Source organism: Felis catus, chromosome X, assembly GCF_018350175.1.
Source record: "Felis catus isolate Fca126 chromosome X, F.catus_Fca126_mat1.0, whole genome shotgun sequence".
Taxonomy (NCBI): domain Eukaryota; kingdom Metazoa; phylum Chordata; class Mammalia; order Carnivora; family Felidae; genus Felis; species Felis catus.
In genome coordinates, this window is record NC_058386.1 from 98,039,002 (window position 1) to 98,063,543 (window position 24,542).

General features: G+C 46.0%; 1 protein-coding gene and 1 non-coding gene across 6 annotated transcripts in view; both read left to right on the plus strand.

Annotated features, from left to right (window-relative positions):
* Positions 1-23,826, plus strand: part of LOC102902213 (homeobox protein ESX1-like) — a 79,389-nt gene extending 55,563 nt beyond the window's left edge. For 2 of the 5 annotated variants that reach the window (XM_023249371.2, XM_045051334.1), the window contains 3 exons: positions 1,012-1,073; positions 2,282-2,369; positions 14,170-23,826. The gene's annotated coding sequence lies outside the window, so the exon portion shown is untranslated. The remainder of the gene's footprint in view (positions 1-1,011; positions 1,074-2,281; positions 2,370-14,169) is intronic. The other 3 variants (XM_045051335.1, XM_045051336.1, XM_045051337.1) reach the window with 3 other exon arrangements.
* On the plus strand, positions 3,616-3,722 carry LOC111558912. Its single transcript, XR_002740022.1, has one exon. It is a non-coding gene; the product is annotated as a U6 spliceosomal RNA (small nuclear RNA).
* Positions 23,827-24,542: the final 716 nt, after the last annotated feature.

Here is a 24,542-nt window from a genome sequence, read left to right on the forward strand (position 1 = left end):
CAGGGTTCGAACTCACAAACCGTGAGATCATGACCTGAGCCGAAGTCGGTCGCTCAACCGACTGAGCCACCCAGGGACCCCTTGTTCTCAGTTTTTAAGAGTCTTTTATGTTTTGGCTCCCTCCCTCTGTAACCTTTTTTTTTCCTTCCCCTCCCCCATGGTCTTCTGTTAAATTTCTCAGGATCCACATAAGAGTGAAAACATATGGTATCCATCTTTCTCTGTATGACTTATTTCACTTAGCATCACACTCTCCAGTTCCATCCACGTTGCTACCTAAGGCCATATTTCATTCTTTCTCATTGCCAAGTAGTACTCCATTGTATATATAAACCACAATTTTTTTTAATATATGAAATGTATTGTGAAATTGGTTTCCTAAACCACAATTTCTTTATCCATTCATCAGTTGATGGACATTTAGGCTCTTTCCATAATTTGGCCATTGTTGAAAGTGCTGCTGTAGAACTTCACGGAAAGCAGTGCTTTATCATGAGAATTCTGGGATTTTATCGTCACCTGGAGATTCCCTTTTCGTGACCTTTCCTAGTTCCTTTGTCCCTTTGCCTTCCTAACAACAGGCTAGCTGGGCAGAGCAGGCGGGAACTGTCAGGACTGTGGGAAAGTCTCGGGTCCGGGTGGTCAGCGGGGTGGGGGGAGGGGATGCACCGTAGGGCCTTGCTGTGCAGCACCGCTCTCCTAACAGTCCCTGATACCTGAGTGACCACATGTTTGCTGGGAGCTGCTACAGAAGCCTCGGAAGAAATCTTTCAGCCTGTGTTCCCCAGAGTTCCCAGAAGGAGAGTTTGTGCGTGCTGCTTAGTAACCGTCTTCAACCAATGGAAAGTAGAACCGAAACATTTCTGCCTGCTTCTGCTCTGCCCCCGGGGGTGGGGGGGTGGGGGGGGCGGGGAATGGGAGACTGTTGCAGGAAGGAGAGTACGGTCAGTCCCGGTATCTGACTTCAGTAACAGGACCAGTCTATAGTGTTCATGCTCTGTTTCTTTCCAGCAGGAGGTGAGCCTTCAGGGCTGTGCCGAGATGAAGAGGAGAAGGGATAAGCCTCGCAGCTGGTATGTATTGGGGGTCCTAGCTGTTTGCCGGCCACTGGGTTAAGGGCTCAGTATGTGATAGGCCATTTACTTCTCACAACAGACATCAATAGTTTCATATTAAATTTCAGAAAACAGGGATGAAGAGCATTAACTTGGCCAAGACGCAAACCCAGAGCTTCTGTGCTTTTGCTTGGTTATTCCTAGATTCTGAGATCAGGGCCCCCGTTGGGTGCTTGGCGGTTTCCTTTAAAGCCAGAGGTACCTGGCTGGCTCAGTCGATAGAGCATGCAATGCTTGCTCTCGGGGTCATGAGTTCAAGCCCTGCATTGGGCAGGGAGCCTACTTTAAAAAAAAAAAAGTCTATTTTTAAAAAAGGTTTATTTATTTTGAGAGAGAGATGGGGACAGAGAGAATCCCAAGCAGGCTCCGTGCTGTTAGCGCAGAGCCCAGCGTGGGGCTCAGTCTCACAAACTGTGAGATCGTGACTTGAGCCAAAGTCAAGAGTTAAATGCTTAACCGACTAGCCACCCAGGCACCCCCCCCCCCCAAAAGTAAAGTCTATTAAAAAAACTTAAAGATACCTTTTATGAAACACAGCTGATGAGAGCATACTGTAACGATTATCAGTGCGGAATCAGGAGCAATTTACAAAGCGCTTTTTTTTTTTTTTTTTTTTTTTTTTTAAAGTACGCTCCATGCCTAGTGTGGAGCCCAATGCGGGGCTTGAACTCACAACCCTGAGATCAAGACCGGAGCTGAGATCAAGAGTCAGACGCTTAACGGACCGAGCCACCCAGGCGCCCCATATGTAGTGCCTTTTTTTTCCCCTCAAATTTCCTTGCCTATAAAATGGAGATAGCAATAATGCCTATTGAATAGGACTTTTCTGAGGATTAAATCAAATAGTTCATTTTAAGATTGAGAACAGTACCTGGCACATTGTAGCCTTTCTCTTTGAGGTTTAGATGTTATTCCTGTTGTTTGTTAGTAGTAGAAGGAGTATAACTGATATTCTTTTAAATGGTCTTTGTTGGTGAAATAAAAAGATCACGATCTATGTCAGAACCCAATCTTACCATTTAGTCCGTGAAATCTCCACGGCTGGGAGCCCCTGCCCTTAACCACTGTGCTTTGTACGTGGAATGGTGGAATTCTCGTGTTGAAACGTCTGGTCTCAGTCCCAACAAAGACAGGAGAGTACTTCACTAAATGTCCTCTCTGTTCAGGAAGAAATGCTGAGCTCGCTGCCCGGAGGACACCACACCCCCCTGGGACTGCCTCGCAGAGACTGCGCTGCTGAGGCGGCCTAGAGAGGTAAGAACAGGGGAGCGGGGAGGAGGTGTGGAAGGCAGTGTGGCTCCCCGGGGAGAAGACGCACTTTGGACTCCGAGGGTTTCAGACCCCAGATCTGCCACCTACTGGCTTTGTGACTGCAGCTGAGGCGTCATCTGTACCATGGCTCTTAATGGGAGTTCACAAGGCCGAAAACCAGGCGAAATGAAGATTCATGCATGTGGAGCACCCAGAACGGGGCCTGGCGTGCCGTAGGTCTTCAGTAAACATTAGTCAGCCTAGTCATGACGATTCAGAGACTGCCCACAACAGACAGAATAAAGAAGTCGGGACACTGGAAGGGGCCCACGTTGGAACCAGAAGGCTTATATAAACAATTTGCTGTCCTCCCAAAATGCCCCGTGGCTTCTGCTGCCGTCTCCTGACACCCACGGCCCAGGTGCCCCGTGCGATCCTCTGACTCTTGCTGATGGACTTGCTACCACGTTATACAAGCATTTGGGTTCCAACGTGGACCACTGGTCCTTCTCTTTAGCTCCTGACACCCCGGCCGAAATTGGTGGGTGGATCACATTTAGCGGACAGAGGGACTATGAGAAAGCCAGGGAAGCGATTCCCTCACCAGCGTTTACTGTTCTCTGCTGCGTGGAGCTGAGGTTGTCAGAGACTCTGCAAACTCAGTTGCACCCAGTGACTGTTCTCAGCTCTAAGCAGAGCCCTGGTGCCGGCGGACAGCCTGCTGTAAGTTGTGCTGTGGAGACTCCCGCTTCCTCTAAGAAAGGATGTCGAGCTCTTTGAGATTGCCGTGTCCAGGGATCTGAGGAGACCTTAGTAACTTGACCAGTTTGCCTCCGTGATGAAAGAAGTAATCTTGGTAAACTTGAGGAGGGAAGGCGGCTCCTACCGAGGTGCTTCGCTACGACCCCCTCCTCCAGAGCGCCTTGACGGTAGCCACTTGCCTCAAGAGGAGGAAGAAGGGAGAGATGAGAGGGTAGGAATACCAGAGACCCTCTTCTTCCTCAGCCGGGTACTCTCTGGGCTCTGACAGACTTGGCCCACATGTGATGAGTACGCTTAATAACAAACTCATGTGCAGCAGCCTCGCAGAAGGTGTGGAGGCCCCGTAACCCACCCCAGTTGCCCCTGGGTCTACAGTGAGGGAATGGGAGCCATATGTGATGAGATTGTTCACCAGACAAAGATTTTTAGGTTTGTACATGCTGCTCCCGCATGTACAAATTATCAAACCCAATTAAACCTCCACCCAGTGCTCGCTTCGGCAGCACATGGACTAAAATTGGAATGTTACAGAGAAGATTAGCATGGCCCCTGCACAAAGATGACACACAAATTCGTGAAGCGTTCCATATTGTTCTAGTCAGAGAAAGACAAGTATCATATGACTTCACTCATATGAGGACTTTAAGAGACAAAACAGATGAACATAAAAGAAGGGAAACAAAAATAATATAAAAACAGGGAGGGGGACAAAACAGAAGAGACTCATAAATATGGGGAACAAACTGAGGGTTACTGGAGGGGTCGTGGGAGGGGGGATGGGCTAAATGGGTGAGGGGGCACTAAGGAATCTACTCCTGAAATCATTGTTGCCCGATATGCTAACTAACTTGGATGTAAATTAAACAATTAATTAATTAAGAAAAAAACCTCCACCCAGTGAAACCTCAAATGTGGTTAGGTCAGTTGGTCAACAACAAACACAGTCTGGATCTTTACTGAGAAATGTCTGGGCACTGAAAAAGTGGCTGCTGCAAAAATAGGAAAGGCTTTTACCAAAGATCGCTCTGGGCCCGGTCACTCAGTCCTCAAAGGAGGAGATTGGTCTGCTGCCCGCTAAGGAACTCTGGGCCGGTACCGGGTCCTGGGGGACTTGATAGATGGTCCCACTATGGTCTGTATGGTGATGGCCCTCTGCCTCTCCTGGTGAATCAGGAGATGAATCAGAGAGCCCTGCGTCTTAGTGTCTTAGTTCAGGACAGAATTATTGGCCTGCTATTGGGTTTTGGTGGACACTGAGCACATGATCGATGGCTGTGAAGTAATCTTAAGACCAGAAATCCCACTCGTATCACAGATCTAGCAGATATCTCAAATCACCTGGTGGAGGTGGTTCCAGAGTCTTCCAAACTAAAGTACAAATGGTACATACTGGAATGAACAAAACTCAGCCCAGATGAGGTCTCCTAACTCCAAGATAATATCACAGGAGCATCCGTCTGGTTCCCTGATGTATTGCCCAAGGAGCCACTGCCCCCACTGGCCCAGTGAGGACCCACGTGTGAAGGCTTCCTGGACCACAGTGGGCCTAGCTCACTGTCCGCTCCTCCTGGTTAACTCCTAACCGGCAGGAATGGGGTGCAGCTGCCATCCAGGCTGAGGGAGACCTCTCCCCTGGCCGGGTGCGGTAAAGGTTGCTCAGTATAACCGGCAGAGCTTCGTGCAGGGTGAATGGCTGGCTATCCCGGCCACCTCAACCAAGGAGGCTTGCTGTGTTTCCACCGACTGATGTAATGTGGCTAATGGCCTTGACATTTTTTCAGGCCTCTGGCAAGACTCAGATTGGCGTGTGGAGCGAGCCTCCCCTTGGGGGCAAGGCATTTGGGTAAAAATCAGTTCTGCTTCTTGGGACTCATGTGGATGCTCGCCAGAAAGACCCCTACGCTGACAAGGGGGAACATCACAAACGAGCAGACTGTGACGGTCAACTAAACATGGAGACTGAAGTGTCTCATTTACTCCAGAGCAGGCAGATGTGCCTCTGGGGTCCACAGGAGGATGGCCGAGTGGGAATTCAGTGTAGGGAAGGAAAAATTCTTTCTCTGCTGCCCTTCAAGGTCTTCCAGCAAGACTAAATTAAATTTCATAAGACAGATTAATGGGAGAAAAAGCCAGTGTCGTTATGTGGGCACAGAGGCCCAGTAATGAAATTGAGACATCAAGAAATGACCAAGGCAGGCAGTATTTCTACTATTTAGACAAAGAGACAAGAAACTTGTGAGGAATTGACAGGATAAAGAAAGCAGGTGTTAGGAACTTTAATTAGTAGGGACTTCTGGGGCGCCTGGGTGGCTCAATCGGTTGAGTGCTGACTTCAGCTCAGGTCATGATCTTGCGGTTCGTGAGTTCGAGCCCCGCGTCAGGCTCTGTGCTGACAGCTCGGAGCCTGGAGCCTGCTTCGGATTCTGTGCCTCCCTCTCTCCTCCTCCCCCACTCACTCTCAGTCTCTCTCTCTCTCTCTCTCTGTCTCAAAAATAAACATTTAAAAAAAATTTTTAATTAGTAGGGAATTCTAAGCAGAATTTAGGCTGAGGTAGTATATTAGGAAAAAACTCCAGGGTTTGTTTCTACAGCTTTCTCAGCTTTAAAGTCTCTATCTCTGGTCCTAACGATGTTTTGTTTTTTTTTTTTTTTTGTTTTTTGTTTTTTGTTTTTTGTTTTTTGTTTTTTTTTTACCTCTTAGGACAAGGAGGGTATTTTTCATAGGGGAGATTGGTTTCCTGCTTTCCTGGGGACAGGATGGTTTGAGCGTCCTCGCGTCGGCAGTTTCTTAACTTTTACCTTAAATTATCAGTATGCCAAAGTGGCACATTTCGGGGTGGCCTGTCCTTGGCCCCACGTCAGAAACCATCCTAGACCGGGCCTACGTGCGTGGACTGCCACAGCTGTCAGAAGAAAACATAGGGAAGAAACTCCTTGATGTTGGTTCTGACAGTGATTTATTGCATGTAACACTGTAGCAGGGTTCTTGCACAGAGAGTCGGGACCCCGAGGCTTTTCTTTCCAGGAAGCAACTTTATTCGTGCCGACACCGCTCAGTTGGGTTTGTACCCGAAGAACTGAGCCCCAAATGCCACGAGGCATAGTTTTTTATATATTTTTTACTTCTTTGTCTCCCATATATGGTTACACACAAACATGCAGTCTGATTAAGTGGTCTCATGTTACAAGGTCGTGAGGGACGTTGTCAAGTACGCGTATAGCCAGGTTGCCTTGAGGGTTTTTTTCTTTCCTTAGGGAGGGGACCCTACCACACTCCCGGCTTTGGTGCTCAGACCCCTCTATTTTGGGTCAAAGAGCATCATCTTGGTTTAGAGGTTTATATTTTTATAACATCATTACATGAGTGGCCGTATTTTTTTTAAATTATGGCCTCAGTGAGACTGGAGAGACTGTACAACCAGGGGAGCTAAGCAGGGTAGGATTAAGCAACCTTCCAGAATTAGGAGGAGGATAATTTTTATGAGAGTTTTGACCCCCCCCAAAAAAAGTTGAAAACCATCTTCCAAATAACTCCCTGGGGTTTTAACCATTTCAGGTCTGGACGGGGACATGAGCAATTCTTTTCATTTGATTTGTGATCTCTTCTATGACTTTTTTAATTATTGTTTACCTGTAGGCAGCAGTTGCCTAGGTTAAACTTTTTATAAACTTCTCCCTCCGAAGTGAGCAGGTGATCTAAGGCCAAGTGACTTTGATAGATAGCATTGTGTATTTTGGTTTTCTGCTTGGCTAGTAAGTTAAGAGCTCTGGCAGTTTTATTGGTTATAATTATTATAACCGCTTGCATTCTGATGATGCGGTTTAGCATGTAAATGGGAGTGCGGTAGCCCCAGGACCCAACCTTTGCCCAGCTGGCAGGGCCATAATGCTGGATTATATGCTGCGGGGGGGGGGGGGGCATTTATCATCTTTTTAATTGCCAATTTGTAAGGCACACCACTTTTTTTGTCTCCCTGTCCCCATGCACGTGGACTCCCAATTGTTTCCCTCTGGCAAGTGGGAGCAGGAAGAAAGATGGACGAAGAGTTCCCAGCACCCATGACCGTGACCAGCCTGAGGGAAGTGCTATATAGGCTGTCCTTCCACATATCCAGTCTGGTCCCCCTGGGGCCTGCCATTTGATGGCTGCGTGGACACTGTCCCAGGCCTCTCAGAGATGAGAGAAGTTGGACAAGGGGTGGGGATCTGGCTCAAGGTGCTCTGGGGTCCCCCACCACTGGGTTTTCCAGGTGGTTGAGTTATAATATCTTTGGCCTAGGCATGGTAAGTTTTTAACAGAGATGACGATGAACTTTTTCCCCACCAGGCAAGGGTTTGGGTTTTTTGAGGACCCAAACTCTGGTAGTAGAACTGGGGTATTTTGTTTTACTATAAGGTTTGTGGGGATCTAATTTTCTAGTCTCTTATGGCCGTTGTTTCCCCATGTCGGTACCACGAAGTTTCCTATCCCCAAAAGGAAGGTGAGTGCTAACAGAAACCCCTCACCACACTTCCAGCCAGCCGGGGCGGCGTCTGCCTATCCTATGGCAAAGAGTAGAGCAAGAATCACACTAACAGTGACAGACAAGGGGCGGCAGTGCATCGCAGTAAGGAAACAGAGAAAACAAGGACAGTCTGTTTGCTCCACCGGACCGGCGATTCCCCAAGCTTCTGCCGTGCGTAGATTAGTCAGCTTCCGGAGTGACTGAAGCAGGGCTGCAGGGTCCCCAGGCCTCTGGAGCTGCAGATTGCTTCTTCCGTACGGTCGGCTTGCACGGCACCCATGGATCAGGAACGCACTCCCAGTTTCGAGATGCCGGCTTCACTCTGCCGTGATGAATCCAGGGACCCACCTCTGCTACCTTTACTGCAGTAGGGGTGGACAAAATGACAGTGATCGGGCCCCTCCGGAGGGGTTTTAGGGGTTGGACGTTCCACTCCTTTATCCATATTGCGTCTCCTGGTTTAAAAGGATGAGCGTCTGTGGTCAAACTTGCAGGTAATCGCTCCCTAACCCAGCGGTGAAAGGTGGTTAGGGTAGAGCCAAGGGCCCCGCCATCTGTTGCCTTAAGGTTAGACTGCCCATCTCATTTAGACGCCCCCCACATGCCCTTGATAATGGGGGGACGGCACCCATAAAGGATTTTATAAAGGGAGAACCCCGTCTGCTTCTTTAGCCTCCCACCTGCAGCTGCAGTCTGCCCCCTGAAGGTCCCTTACCTCCCCCTGCCTAATGTTACCCCTTTCCCTAGTCATTCCTCCCCTGGAACAGGGCCTGTAACTGCTGTTAGGGAACAGGGACGATGACCGCTCTGACTTCTTCAAGCTGAGAAGGGACGGTGTGGGGGCACAGCAGTTAAGAGTCTGCCCGAGGGTCGGTCAAGTGGCCCACGGTATGGTTCTACAGGGAGGCTGGCAGGCATGAGGCGGCATAAACATTAGCAGGCCCCAAGAGAAAAACGTCAAGGTTATACTCGCCAACGAGGTGGCATCTTAAGATGATGTCCCCAGTTTCCAAACCTGTCAGACAATCTAGGAGAGACCCTGCTTTGTAAATAACGTACGTCAGGGCATCTCTCATAACCCAGGTGATGGAGGAGCGGGAGCAGTAAGTAGTCCGTGGTGGCTCTGCTTCCAAGAGTTCGGCCCTAAATTAATTTTAAAAAATGTTTTTTCAAGCATCTAATGCTTGTGAGGTGTTATTTAGAGTTTTGCTGAGTATAAGCAGACAGTCTGCTTTATTTTGGGGTGTAAAACTTTTCCAAGAGCCAGGAGTTCTAGAGGAAGCGGCAAGGCAGCCATTTACCATTATTCATTTGCAAATTTTTAGGTAAGCCAAACCTGGGTATTATTTTATAAAGCAGAACTTGTATTACTTTTTGTGCCTTTTCTGTCTTGGAGGAGAAGGCCTTTACTCTATTCGTAAAAGTATCAATCCGTACCCACAGATGGTGGGATTCCTCTGACCTTGGCACATGAGTGAAACCTAATTGTTAGTCTTTCCTGGACAGTCTCCAGTTCCTGGGTTGCCTGGGAGAGCAAGTTTGTGGTTGAAAGGATGGTTTTTAAGACATACGTCACAGGCTGATACTACTTGGCATAACTGTCCTTGACAGATTTTTTTTCCAGCAAACATCCTTTGGGCCATTTGATAAGTTTTGTCCCTCCTTAAACGAAAGGCCTAATGTTGTGTTTTAATGATCTTTTTTCAAGCTCTGTGAGCTTGGTAATAGTAATTGCCCTGCTCTGTTTGTAACCATTTCAAGGGAGGGAGACAGTGTCTAGGAGTCAGACCCCAGTTTATTTTTGGGGGGAGAGTAGGTGGGATTGAGTCTCCGTTAATAATTGATGTAGCAGGCAAACTATTTTCCTGAACCCTGGTATCTACAGCCTAAATGAGATGGGCAGTCTAACCTTAAGGCAATATCCAGTAATTTCCCAAAACTCATAATACAATTGTTTATTTGTTCTGGAATTAGTAGTCCTGTAGTCTCTGATTTAGTTATAATGTCCCTTCCTAGCAAGGGAGTAAGGCTCTCTGGTATTATCAAGAAAGAATGAGAAAAAATTTCCCATATGTATCCCAGGGGCCGAGAGAAAAACTTAGAAGTTTTCCGGAGATGCCTCTAATCGTCATGCTGCGTTTGGACGGTTGGCCTGGAGAGGAGAGGAGGACAGAAAAGGTAGCTCTGGTGTGAAGAAGGAAATCAACCAGTTTGCCTTCTATACTTAGAGTTACCCGAGGCTCTGGGTTTCTGACAGACAGTTGGTTTAGGGGAGCCACCGTGAAGAGCCCGAGGCCCCGTCCGTCCCTTCCAGGGACATTGGTTATCTGAGCCCTCACAGATAGAGGTCTCCGAGGGCATTCAGATCTCCAGTCACTGTCTCCACACAAGGGGCACGGCTTATGAGGTTTTCGTTTTGGTTGTCCCCTCTGAGGGCATTCTCATTTTAGTGCTCTGAACAGCCGTATAAATGGTCTGACACAACTAAGGCCTCAGATTTTTTTAAGCCTGCTTTTCTGTTTGTGTGGGGTTTTTTATTCTTATTCTCCTCTTGATCTTGGTTGTAATTTACTCAATTGGCAGCTCGTAAGAGCTCCTCCAGGGTCCCTTCCGGACCAACAGCCAGTTTTTACAGTTTTCTCTGAATATCTGGGGCCCATCAAGTGACGGATTTGTCTTTTAGAATCCTCTCAGCCTCAGGGTGTTGGGGGAGATAACCATATATTTAATGAGAGCCTCCCTTAACCTTTCCAGGAAGGCCACTGGGGTTTTATTTTGTATCTGAAGATGGTGGTGAAATTACTGTAATTTAAAGGTTTACCTTAGACCTCCCGACCGTATATAAAGTTTTTTTTAAGATTTTTTTTTTTGCAAACTTTTACAACTTTCCTTTGCTTTTAGATTTTGACCTAAGCCTTTTTTTTTTTTTAAACAACCAGTCTCATTTAGGACAAAATTTCTCCTTTTTTTTTTTAACCTTTAACAAAAAAAATATTTCCATTTCTTATATTTTTTTATATATCTACTCCTTTACACGTAGAGTTGTTTTTAAATTTTATTCTTTTTTTAAAAAATTTTATTCTTAACTACATTTAGCAGAATTTTAACTCTTAGAAACCTTAGTCTCCAGTGAAAACTAAGTAGTAACCAACCGTGAACTGTTACATTAGAATTTCTTAGATGGCAAACTTATGAATCAATTAAGCACAAAGCAGTTTTTCAACAGATCCAAATAGCCTTGGTATTTCCGCAACAAGTCAAAAGCACAGACCTGCATCTAGTAATTAGTGCTCTAGCCTCTTGTTAGATATCCAATGAATTTAATCCCAATTTGTTATGCAAACAAAAACTTTAATGTTTTAGATTACCAAAGACTTTGAAAGCTATCTTAACAATTACCCATGAAAACTATGAGACAGATAAAGTTAACCATTACTTTAAGTCATCTTTTTGCTAACAGATTGGAACAGAGATAACATGAGCTTATTTGACCTTCAGCAAATCTAGGTAGAATAAAAGTTGTTTTTTTAAATGTTGACAAACATTGTCTCAAACCCACAAACTTAAATTAGCTTAAACACAATACATGTTACTTGGGTCCACTTAAGACCGTTTGTTCCCCGTGGTTAATTTTTACCTGGACCAGTTGGTAGGGTAATCTGAAGCTGGTGATCTTGGCTCCAGGACATCTAGGGGGGCAGGGGGAGCTGATGGTGTCTGACGCATTGAGGAGCCAGTTGTGCAGGCCACCCCCCAGGTGGTGCAGAAACAGGAGGGGGGAAGAGAAGGCAGAAGACGCGAGGTGCCAGCAGAAGGCAGAGAAAGAGAATTCCCAGCTTTAAATCTTGTCCGATCAGACAGAGCAGCAGACTCCAGGTTTCTTTTGTTTTGTTTTGTTCTCCGCTAGTGGAATTAGGCAGTCCATGTCGGTTCGGAAAAGTCAGGGAATTTCCCCGAAACAAGGGGAGTTTCGCAGCTGCTTGGGAATGTTCCTTAAAGTCCCCGTTCTGAGGTAGACCAACCAGAGACAGTTGGCTCTAATTATCGTAGTCATTGACCCAGGAAACGAACGAGAGACAAGTCCCCACACACAGTCACATGGCAACATCCCACCGCCTCCAACCTGCCACCCAGCGCCCAGCGCCTTAGAGTTGCAGCGTCGTTCCTCGTCCCTTGTAGAACTACCAGGGCAACTCGGAGGTGATCAGGCTCCCCTTCTGCCTCTTAGGGGCAGGTCTGCCAAAACGAACCCGGGTTCTTACCAGTCTGACGGGTGGCGCTCCTTAAGCTGGTTCCTGGGCCTCACGGGTTCCGTTGGCGCACATGGGGTCCTCGCCCCAGCGAGGCACCTCTCCCGGCACTCCGAGGTTCGTATCCCGGTGGCGAAGGAGGTGGAAACGCACCAGCTCCGCATCCCGGGTGAGCCCCCAAGTAATAGAGCAGGATTCTCTCACAGAGAATCATGACCCCGAGGCTTTTCTTTCCAGGAAGCAACTTTATTCGTGCCGGCACCACTCAGTTAGGTTGGTACCCGAAGAACTGAGCCCCGAACACCACATGGCATAGTTTTATATATATATGTTTTACTTCTTTGTCTTCCATATATGGTAACACACAAATATGCAGTCTGATTAAGTGATCTCATGTTACAAGGTCATGAGCGATAGTGTCACGTATGCACATAGCCAGGTTGCTCTGAGGTTTTTTTTCTTTCCTTAGGGAAGGGACCCTACCACAACACAAAAAGCACATTCAACAAAGCAGGTATAAACAAGGGGGACTACATCAAACTAAAAAGCTTCTGCACAGTGAAGGGAACCATCAACAGAATGAAAAGGAGAAAATATTTGCAAACCATATATCTGATAAGAGGTTAACGTCTAAAATATGTAAGGAACTTACATAATTCAATAGTGAACAAACCAGTAACTGGTTAAAAATTGGGCCAGGGCGCCAGAGTGGCTCAGTCGGCGTCCGACTCTTGATTTCGGCTCAGGTCGTGATCTCATGGTTTGTGAGTTCGAGCCCCATGTTGGGCTCTGTGCTGACAGGACAGAGCCCACTTGGGATTCTCTGTCTCCCTCTCTCTCTCTCTCTGCCCCTTCCGCACTTGTGCTCTCTCTCTCTCTCAAAAAAAAAAGAAGAAGAAGATCTGGATAGACAGTTTCCTGGAGAACAGGTGCATGAACAGGTTCTCAGCCTCACTCATCATCAAGGAAATGCAAATCGAAACCACAATGAGATACCACCTTCTAGGGGAGCAAAATTTGCCACCCCAAAATGTGTCTCTCTGGCATGAGGATTAATGCAGGCTGATTAGTTTTAAGGAACAGAAGACCCAGGAGCTTTTTCTTTTTACCTCTTTTTGAACTGCCTAAAAGAATTCAGATAGAGGACTTCGTCCAAGAAAAGAGCTATACCATCCCTATAATTACAGTGTAATGCAAAGTCGGTGTGGTAGATAGGGAGAGACCTAGCAAAGTGTTTGTTAAAATTCCTCTGTGCTTCCTGTTGTGTCTTTATGGTTCAGGAAACATTTGTTTCCCATTTATTTTTTTTCATTTTCCCGTGAATGGCTTTCCTTCCCTTAGAAGTCTCAGACCCCTACCCCTTTCTCCTTTGTTCAGGATGACGTACGTACGTCATTTTGCCCATCTTTGGAATCTCTTATGTTTATGTGGATTCTCCGTAGGTATATAATTAAATTCGGTTTTCTCCGATTGCTCTATCTTGTGTCATTTTGATTATTCGGCCAACCAGCCAAAAGAACTCAGAGGTGAAGGGGGAAATTTCCCTTTCTCCAACAACCTCACACCTGTGGGGATGGCTACTATCAAATAGACGAGAGAGAACAGGTGGTGAGGATGTGGAGAAAAGGGCACCCTCGTGCACTGTGGGTGGGAATGTCAATTGGTGCAGCCCCTGTGGAAAACAGTATGGAGGTTCCCCCCAAAATCAGAAATTGAACTACTATATGATCTAACAATCCCACTTCTGGGTATATATCTGAAGGAAATGGAATCAGTATTTGGAAGAGATATCTGCACTCTGTGTTCATTTCAGCATTATTCACAGTAGTCAGAACATGGAAATAACCTAAGCATCTGTAGATGGATGAATAGATAAAGAGAATTCATCCATCTACAGACGTCCGACATATATATATATATATATATATGTACATATATATATATGTACATATATATATGTAATGTGAGAGAGATGTATAATGTGAGATATATATATCTGCTGTCATCTGTGACAACATGGGTAAAACTGGAGGACATTATGCTATGTGAAATAAGCCAGACAGAGAAAGACAAATACTATATGATCTCATTCATATGTAGAATGTAAAAAAATTAAGTCAAACTCACAGAAACAGTTGAATGGTGGTTGCCGGGGGGAAATCAGGGGATGTTGGTCAAAAGATAAAGAAGTTCTGGGGATGTAAGGTTTGGTGTGGTGACTGCAGTTAATAATACTGTATTGTATACTTGACATTCGCTAAGAGAGTATAATTTTCTTTTTTTCAGGTTTCAGATATTTAGTGATTCTGTGCATTTAGAGGGGACATATTTCCTGGATAAGTAGCAAATTGTGCAGATGTCTTCTGGAAGACCTTCGTTGTAAGCAGCTTTATGGTGGAACATTTCATTTCGAAGTCTGCACCTTCTTCCTTCAGCTTGCCGTGATCTACGTTCACAGAATAGAACCTGTATTGATTATTGCGACCCAGTTTGCTCCAGGTTTCTGGATTGAATAAATATCAGGCGCAAGACCTACAGCGCTGCCCCAGTACCTCTAGCTCCACTAAATACGAAGAGAGGGATCAGGCTTGGCTGCTTCTCGGAACATCTTGGAAGATCTGGCGGAACGTGGTGGTGGCAGACGCCTAGGGTCTGGAAGGAGGGAAGAACGAATCTGCAAGGCGCAGGTGCCCAGAGAATAGATCTGAAGCCTTCTTGCTACACACGGAAAAGGTAACTGTGTGAGGTGACGGATGCGTTCAAATTAACTTAATTGTGGTCATCGTTTCACAGTGTCTACATATATCAAATCGTATTGCACACTTTAAGTATATACAATATTATTTGTCCATTATAATTAAAGCTGGGAAAAATTAAAAATAGTGTCAGATCCATCCATTGATGGTTCTGTCGAGCTGAACTATCTCTTTACTGCTTGTCTGCCTACTGGATCTGTCAGCTACTAATAGAGGGAGTGTTGAAATCCCTCACATTAATAGTGGATTGTCTATTTCTGCATTTTTATCAGTTTTTGCCTCTTGTATTTTGACGCTTTGTTGTAAAGTGCGTATATTTCGGAGATTATTGTGTCTTCTTGGAGAATTGACTCCCTTGTTATGTAATACCCTCTTTACCCCTGCTAAGTTTCTTGTTCCAGTGCCTTTTTTTGTCTGAAATTCACGTAGCTACTCCAGCTTTCTTTTGACTCGTGCCGGCTCGGTTCACCTTGCCCTACTCTTTTACTTTTAATGCATATGTGTTTTTATATTTAAATTGGGTTTCTTGTGGACAGCATATAGCCGGGTCTTGTTTTGCATCTACCCTTAGGGTCTCTTCTTGCAATTGGCGTATCTAGACCACTCCCTTTTGAAGTGATTACTGACACAGTTGGATTTACATCCACCATGTTCGTGAAAATTTTGTACCTGCTTCACTTATTCTTTGTGTTCTTTTTAATCTTCCTGTTTCTGCCCTCTCTTTTAATTGAGCATTTTTTATTGTTCCATTTTCTCTTCTCGCTCAGCGTATCAGTTATATTTCTCTTTAACTTCTTGGTGGTTTCCCTAGACCTGGACTGCGCGACGTAAGTCTCCAACCAGTCCAGGTCCGCCTTCAGATGACACTGCAGCGTGGGCGTAACGGACTTCGCAGCCTCTCACCCCATCCCTTACTAACACTGCTACGTTTATTGCACTAACCTACCTGCTATCACCGCGCAGTATGTTGTGGCCGGTATTCCTTTGAACAGTCGTCCATTAGATTAAGTAAGACTAAGAAAAATAAAATACGCGATTTTGATCTTCACGTGTTCCTTCTGTGACCCCTTTCCTTTCGTTTACGTAGATCCAAATTTCTGACCAACGCCATGTTCCTTCTCTCTGAAGAGCAGCTTTTAACGCTTACCCGCAACGACAGTTCTCTCAGTTCTGTTGCCTGAACGTTATGGACTGAATTGTGTTCCCCTCCAAAGTTGATATGTTGAAGCCGTGACTCCCAGCATGACTGTATTTGGAGACAGGGCCTTTAGAGAGGTGATGAATGTCCACCGTGGTGATAAGGGTGGAGCCCGGCTGCAGTATGACTGGCGTCCTCGTAAGAAAAGGAAGAGACGCCAGGGATGGGCACTTACACAGAGGTAAGGCCATGTGAGAAGACAGCCATCTCCAAGCCAAGCGGAGAGGCCTCCGAAAAGGCAGCACTGATCTTTGCACCTTGATCAGAGCACCTTGATCTTTGACTTTCAGGCTCCAGAACTGAGAGAAAATAATTTTGTTGTTTAAGCCCCCAATTTGTGGTATTTTGTTTTGGCGGCCCTAGCAGACTACTACACCAACAAAGTCTTTATTTTCCCTTACTTCTGAAGGATGGTTTTTCTCCTTGGTTGGTGGGTTTTTTTTTTTTTTTCCAACCCTTTAAATATTTCATGCTACCCTCCTTGCTTGCATGATTTTTGAAGCAAGTCCGATAGAATTCTTACCTTTGTTCCCCTCTAGGTAAGATGTTTTTCTTCTCTGACTTTTTAAAAGACTTTTCCCTGGCTTTATGCAATTTGAATATGATCTGCCTAGGTGTGTGAGTGCGCGCGTGCCTGTCTGTGTACGTGTGCGTATTGGCATTTATTCTGTTTGGCGTTCTATGAGATTCCTCGATTTGTGCTGTGGTTTCCGTCACGGATTTTAGAAAAATCCCAGCCGTTATTATGTCAAATAGTTGCTTTTTCTCTTTCTTCTGCTTTTGACAGTCTCCTTATACATGTGCTGTATTTTGGTGATTGCCTCACAGTTAATAGATAGTCTGTCCCAATTTTTATTATTTTTTCTCTTTACAACTCAGTTTGGGAAGTTTCTATTGACCTATCTTCAAGTGCTCGGATTCTATCCCCAGCCCTTTCCGATCACCTGACGCGTCCATCAGATGATGTAGACTATTTCTGTTATAGTGTTTTCTGTTTCTAGTATTTCCTTTATATTCTTTCTTAGGGTTTCTGTCTCTCCGTTATTATATGTACACTATCTGTTCTTGCATGTTGTCCACTTTTTCCATTAAAGCCCGTAGCACATGAATCCTACTTCTTTAGTTTCCCATCTGATGATTTCACAATCTCTGCCGTATGTGACTGAACCTGGTTCTGACACCCACTTTGTCCCTTCAGATCGTTTCTTCTTCCCTTGTGTCATGCCATGTAACTTTTGTTGTTGTTGAAAGCCAGTCATGAATTATCAGGTGTTAGGGAGTAAATTGGCCGTTCGTATGAGAGTTATTTTTATCTGGCTAGGAGATCTGCTGTATTTACTCTTTTCTGTACCTGTAGTGTCAGAGGATTCAGTTTCCACGAGTGTCTTTGTTTTTTGTCCCCCAGCATCTTTCATTTCCCTAGACAACCCTTCTTAAGTAGAATCTGAGCCTTGGCGCTCTCTGAGCAGTAATCCACTGCTATTAGGCAGGAGCCCTGTTGATGTTTGCTCAGGTCTGGACTGAGAAGCATCCTGTAATCCTGGGATTAGGTCTCAGTCGTTCAGTGTACCTGTCCCCCTGGGCTGGGATCTTCTCCGGTGTTTCTCAGCTTTTTTCCCCCACCTTATGTGAAGAAGGAAGGCTATAGGGGGCCTGAAGTTTGGGGATTTCCCTCATCCCAAGTCCAGGGAGGCTTCTCCCTTGCTGGGTAGGCCTTTCTTGTGGAGAATGCTCTTGGCTTCTTTCAAAATGGTTACCTCTCGCCTCTCCCTGGCCCAACAGGAGGCAATTTTGCTCTGATCGTTACCAAGAAAACCTGGTGAGGATTCTAGAGGCAGACACCATGATGGTGGAGGGAAGGGCTACCTTAGATGGCCCCCCTGCCAGGAGTTCTCTCAGACCAGTCCATGCTCAGCACCCCCCCGCACCCCAGCAGGTCAGGGAAGCTGCCATGTAAGTTACTGCCTCGGGTTTGCTGAGTTGCATTCATGGTAACCTGTGGTTTCTAGAATCCCCAGCTCCTTCAGGTTTGGGGTGTGGTTTGTCCCATGAGCTCAGTTCTGTGACATATCCAAAAAGAGTCACTGGTTCTGTTTTCCTCGTTGTGAAGGTGGGTGATGAGTTGCAAGCACTTTACGTGTTCAAGTCGAGTCTTTCCTTTGCGTTTTAGATGTTATTTCCTTAGCTCTACGGACATATCTGGTAAAAGTCTTTATCTAGTAATCCCATGCCTGTGCTTCCTTAGGGACAGTTCTCTTGATTGCCCCCCGCCCCCCCCCCGCCATACATGGGCCATACATTCTAGATTCTTCACGTGCCTCGTAAAATTTTACTGAAAACTGGACATTGTGAATATCATAATGTGGCAACTCTGGAAATCAGATTCCCCTCCTGGCAGGCTCCGTTGTCGCTGCCTGTTGTAGTTATCGTTTATTTAGGACTTCTCTGAATTAATTCTGCAAAGACTATTTTTTGTATATGGCCACTGAAGGCTTAGCTTAGTTAGTGGTCGGCAAATGGTGGACAGAGATTTCCTTCAGTGCCTGGAACGCATCAATCTCCCGGTCATTTCCGAGAGACTCAGTGTGTGTGTGTGGCTTTCATCATTCAGTCAGGCAGTTTACAAGTCTGTAGTAACCTTCACTAGCCTCAAGGTCAGCCAGGGTTGGGAAGTTAGGGCTTCCTCACACTTTCTTGAGCATGCACAATGCCCTAAACGTGTACTTGGCCTTCTAGATTCCGAGGAATATGTCAGAACTTTTCGAAGCTCCTGTGGACTGTGGTGGCCCAACCGATTCTGTTAAGCTTTGTGGTTAGTCTGGTAAACTTCCCTCAAAGGTTACCTTTCGCCTTAGGCATCCCCCGCCCCAAACACTTTCCAGTGAATGTTTTTGGCCAGTGCCCTCAAGAAGAGATTTTTTTTTTTTTTTAGCATTAGAGGAACTCCTAGTCAGTTCAGATAAAGACGAGTCTTTGGAGGAAGGTCTTCCAGTGATCCATTAGGTTAAATAATGAATATTTGGGGGGAATGAGGCTTTAAAAGAAGACCACTCTGCTCCTTCCTATACTGAAAGGGAGTACACATAATCCTGTAGACTGTGGATTATAATGGACCTGGGGGGTAGGAAGAATGGGGAGTAATTGCTAACAAGTCGGATTTCTTCTGAGCATGAAGAAACATTCTGAAATTAGCGTTGATGAGTGGCACAGCCTTGTGAATATACTAAAAACCACTGAATTATGCACTTTAAGATGATGTGTGAAATATGTCAATATAAACAAGAATTGAAGTTCTGATACATGGGTGAACCTTGAAAATATGACGCTGAGGGAAAGAAGCCACACAGAATAGGCCTTATATTTTATGATCCCATTTGTTAGGAATGTCCAGAATATTGAAATCCATGGACAGAAAGTCGATGAGTGGTTGCCAGTGGCTGGGGAAAGGGGAAGTGGTGAGTGATTGCTAATGGGTATGAAGTTTCTTTTCGGGGTGAGGAAAATGTTCTGGAATCAGATAGTGAGGATTGAGGCACCAATTTGCAGATACAGTATACTAAAAACCACTGAATTGTACATTTTAACAGGGTGAACATCGTGGTATATGAATTATATCAATTAAAAAATGTTCGTAAAGGAAAATGTAATGCCATAGAGAGCATAAATGCGTTCATGTATTCAAAAAATATTTATGGAGTATGTACTGCTTATCTGACCTGTCTAGGGACCAGGGACCAGGAATTGAACAAAAGTCCTTCCCCTCATGGCCTGGCAGGTGCAGTCTGAAGAGTGCGTGACTCTTCATCTCGGGGTCGTGAGTTCGAGCCCTGCACTGGGTGTAGAGATGAGTTAAAAATAAATCAATAAATAAACTTAAAAAAAGTCCTTCCCCTCCTGGACAGTATATTCTGGTATTAGAAGAAAAGAAGTAAGATAAATAGCTAAGAACTAGGGTCTCGGGCAGTGCAAAGGGACAAATAAAGCAGGGAAGGAAGAGTGGCGTCATTAGATTTTAGACCACCTGAATAAGCAGATGGCATTTTAGCAAAGATCCGAAGGGTGGTCACAAGGCGAGCCATGAGAATATCTCAGGGAAGAGCCTTCCAGGCAGAGGGAGCAGCACGTGCAAAGGCCCTGATGCGCCGCTGGGCGCGACAGTTGAGGAACAGCAGGGGGAGGAGTGTGGCTGGAGTGAAGAAGGTAAAAAGGGAGAAGGTAGGTGGAGTCGAAGCCATAACAGTGGCGAAGGGGAGGGGCTCAGACTGCATTGGTTCTTGCAGGCCACTGTCAGGAATTAACCTTCATCTTGCGCTCAGAGTGACCAGTGGGCTTTCCAGGGTCAGAAATTCCCATCTGTCCCTTTCGGATGCTATAGGAAGTTCCTTTTTTGGAACAGGCTCTCCCTCCTTGGGCCACTAAGCCCCACAGCGAGTGCCAGCGTGAACACTATGTTTAACAGAGTATCAGAGATTTCTCGGGACATGTACAGTGATGAGATAATGCAGACACTGGAAAACAGGATCGTGCTTTTCACCATCAAAGACTGTCACAGTCTGATTGTGGAAGTCAGGTGGGGCGCAGTGTTCACTTATTCTAGCCGTCGATATCATCTCCTAGGGTTTCTGTACTCGAAGCTTTTGATAAAGCCAGAGGCTGTTTGCATCTTGCCGGTTGACCGAGCTGACATGCTCAGCTTCCTGACGCGAGCTCCCCGGTTTGCCTCTGGCCCGGTTGCACTTTGTGCATTTACTTTGTGCTATCCATTTCGTCTCTCCGCGGGCTGTGAATTTCCCCCGGGGGGTGAAGAAAGGGTTCTGGGAATAGTGAGGACTGATGCACAAATTTGCAAATCGACTAGAAACCCGTGCATCGTACATCGTAACAGGGTGAACATCATGGTATGTGCATTGTACCTCAATAAGAATGTTGTTTTTAAAAAGACAGAATAATGCCATGGAGAGCATAAATCCGCTCATATATTTTAAAAATGCCTGTGGAGCGTTTACCGTTTACCTGCCATTTATTTCTAGGGACTGGGGACTGAGAACGGAAGGAAAATGCTTTCCCCGGTAGGCCATATATTCTGGTATTAGAAGAAAAGCGGGGAGGTCGCTTTTCTTAACAATATCTCCGATCGCTTCTGTGAGTGACTCTGAAGCACACTCAGGAGTCTCCAATAATTTGTTCTCTGGTTTCCTGATGGTGCTTCACGTATGATCTAGTCCGTTGTTCCTGCTCACGAGGGTCCCAAAAGGCAACAAGTGAACTTCCCTCAAAGCAGACCAACGCGGTGATGCTTTGTTCAGAATTGCCAAAACCTGGAAGGAACCAAGATGTCCTTCAGCAGGTGAACGGGTGAATAAGCTGTGGTACGGCCAGACGGTGAAATATTATTTAGCATTAAAAAGAAACGAGCTACCAAACCGTGAGAAGACATGGACGAACCTTAAATGCATTGTCACTGAGTGAAAAGGCCAGTCTGAAAAGGCTCCGTGCTGTAGGATTTCCAGCTATAGGACATTCTGGAAAAGGCCAGACCGTGGAGACGGGAAAAAGATCAGTGGTGGCCAAGGGTTGCGGGTCAGGGGAGGAGGAGTAGCCGGAGCACTGGATTTTTCGGGCAGTGCAGCGACCCTGTGTGACACGTCGATGATGGCTGCGTGTCCCTGTACATTGGTTCAAATCCATAGAATGTACAGCATTAAGAGCCGCCTGGTTGATTCTCCAGACTCGTGTGGAGTCTCCTCCTCACTCCCGCTATCCAGCCACATGGCCTCTTCTAGAAAATATGAACCCTCCCCACCTCAGGATCTTTGCCCAAAACCTCGCTCCTGGCGTATTTCATACTTAGTCTTCAGGATCGGCTTTCATGTCCCTCCCTCGGAGTGGCCTTTCTTAACCTCACAAACCTAAATCTGAATCTATTAAATTCTCTCTCCTTGTGCCATGTTCCTTACATGGACACACTTACCACCTCTGTGGATTTATTAGTTTACTGTCCGCATCCCCAGTTGGGTGGCAGATTTCATGAGTGTAAGGAAGGCACCTGCCGTGTTCGCTGATGTATTCCCAGCACGTAGCCTGGGGCCCGACGGGAGGAGGTGCTCAGTTGACCTGTCGAATGCGGGAATAAATGAGTGGACTCTGTGAGGTTGATGTTATTAGGTCAGAGTACTTCAGCGATTTACCTGCTGCCACACAGCTAGCAAGGGGACAGAAATGGAGGAGACCTCAGAATTACAGTTCCTAGGTGAATATACCATGTAGGAAAGTATTTGCTAAGGGGATGGAAAGTAGGGGTGGGGGGTGGGGGGGTGGGGGGGCGTGGAGCTGGCAGGTGAGAAGATTCCAGACCAGTGACTCTCAGGGAGATGGCCCCAGGCGTGTTGGGGGGTGGGGGGATGGGGTGAGAATGTGCAAGATGCATATTCAGTATTTTACATTTGTTGAAAAATACCTTCTGTTTTCATAAAACAGACCGCTGAAAGACTGTCCCTTCCCTGGCTGGGAAGGAAAATAGGAAATAGGGCGCCTTTTCCTCTAAGGGCAGATTTTTCAGTTTCCCAGAAGGAAGCAGGTTTACAAGGCCATGGGGAAACGGCTGCCCAAGGGCATTCTAGCACTTACCTAAGCAGAGTGGAGGGCAGGAGGGCAGGAGGGCGCAGGCGATGTCGGGGCGCGGGCCGTGCCAGGACCCTGTTCGCACAGGGAGAGCAGGTCGGGGTGACAGCACCCCACAAGCTGCACGCTCCACCCCCATCTCACAGACCGCCCTTCCCACCCTCCAGGCTGCACGTGGCTTCGACTCCCCGCGCCCCTCCAACCACAGCCCCCACCCCTCCATCCGCACCCAACCGCAGCTCCGTTTCACCCCCCATCACTGCCATAGGCTTCGCATCGGCCCAGTCTTGCCTCATCCCACCGCCCAGACTAGTCTCGTCGCCCTCCTCTGCCAGGCGGCGGTGCCCGCGCTTGTCTGTGACACTAGCGTGCTGGCGTGTCCGTGAGGGACAGGCTCGCGGTTAACAGCCATGCGCACGGGGAGAAGCCAACGTTGTGTGCAGTAGGGCCGGCAGCTGGGGTTGTGCTTGGACGGTTTGCTTTTGTTGTTCTTTGGCTTGGATTGGGGGCGGGGGGCTGCTATTTGGGCATGTAGTGGTTTTTCTGTGTGCATCTGTCTGTCAATGTATAGGTTCCAAATCGTTTTTCTGGGAAAAGACCCTTATTTTTCTAGAGTGATTTGACCCATTTTTGGTGAAATGCATTAACTTTCCCCTTTCGAAAGACTGATGGGGAGGGAATAATGGGAATGACTTCATATGCCAAAGAAAACAGATAAGGTGTGAAGAGACGTTTTATCAACATTTAAATCTCCACGTGCCGTTTTGGTTTTGTTTTTAAGAACTTCGCTAGGAATGAAATTGACTAAGTCAAAGAATGTTAGAGCTGGAAGAAACTTTTGAAACGAAACCAGCTTCTCATTATTATTTACGTAGAACAAGAGGCCCAGAGAGGGTAAGTGACTTGTCCAAAGTCACAGAGCACTTGAATGCCGTTGGGGCTGATTTCCAGCCTGGAGCTCAAGTGGGAAGCGCAGTATCTCTCAGTGAAAAGACAGTCGTGTGATTTTTAAAGATTTTATTCTATTTTTTATTGTATGGTTATTGTAAGAGAAGTTGGGAGAACTTAATGTTTTAATTTGCCTGGAGTTCCTACCACTTCAAAATGATCCTTGTGAGTATTTTTGCTGTATAATTTTCCAGACTTTCTAATGTATGTGTATCCTGGTAAAAAAAAAAAAGCGCCGTATTTATTAAAATTGGTTCACACTGTGCACACTTCTTTGCAATGTAATTCGTAACAGATGCATAACTATTGTATTGAATGGATGTACCTTCATTAACTTAATCAGTCCCTAAGATAGACATATAAGCTTTTTCAAATGTTAAGCTCTTATAAAAGATGCTGCATTAAAGATTCCTGTTTGTACATCTTTTGCTGAAGTGGCGTCTCCTTATTGATCGGTATGAATTTTTGTACGAATGTAGTGCCGTGGTGTATGTAGGCTGGGTGTGAACCCTGGCTCTGGAACTTACTACCGTGTGTCTTTACACAAGTCACCACCTTTCTAGGCTCCAATTGCTTCATCTTTAAGCGGAAGCCGTCATACTACTGATCGCCTGGAGGTGCTGGGAGGATTAAATGAGATAATACATGTAACATAATTCGTGCCTAGCACATAGCAAGTCCTAAATCAGTATTAGCTAATATTATTGGCACCACAAGAAGATTAGTTCTTCAATATAACGCCAGAGTTTTCGATTCTTTCAAAGAGAGTAATCAGTTTCATAAGGAAGTTTTTAGGTGTACAACTAAGGTAGCTAAATATTTCCTGCTTACAACTTAATGTGTCCAGAGGATAGATAAATTCTTTTTTAAACTTATTTTTGAGAGAGAGAGAGTGTGAGCAGGGGAGAGAGATACAAAATCCGAAGGAGCTGTCAGTACAGAGCCCTACACGGGGCTCGAACTCACGGACCAGTGAGATCATGACCTGAGCCGAAGTTGGACGCTTAACCGACTGAGCCACCCAGGCGCCCCAATAAATGATAAATTTAAGTGAACTGTGGGCTGTTGAGCTATTTGCCGTGTTCTGGTTATACAGCTTACTGCCGGTCAAAACAGAAAAGCATAGCTTTTCATTG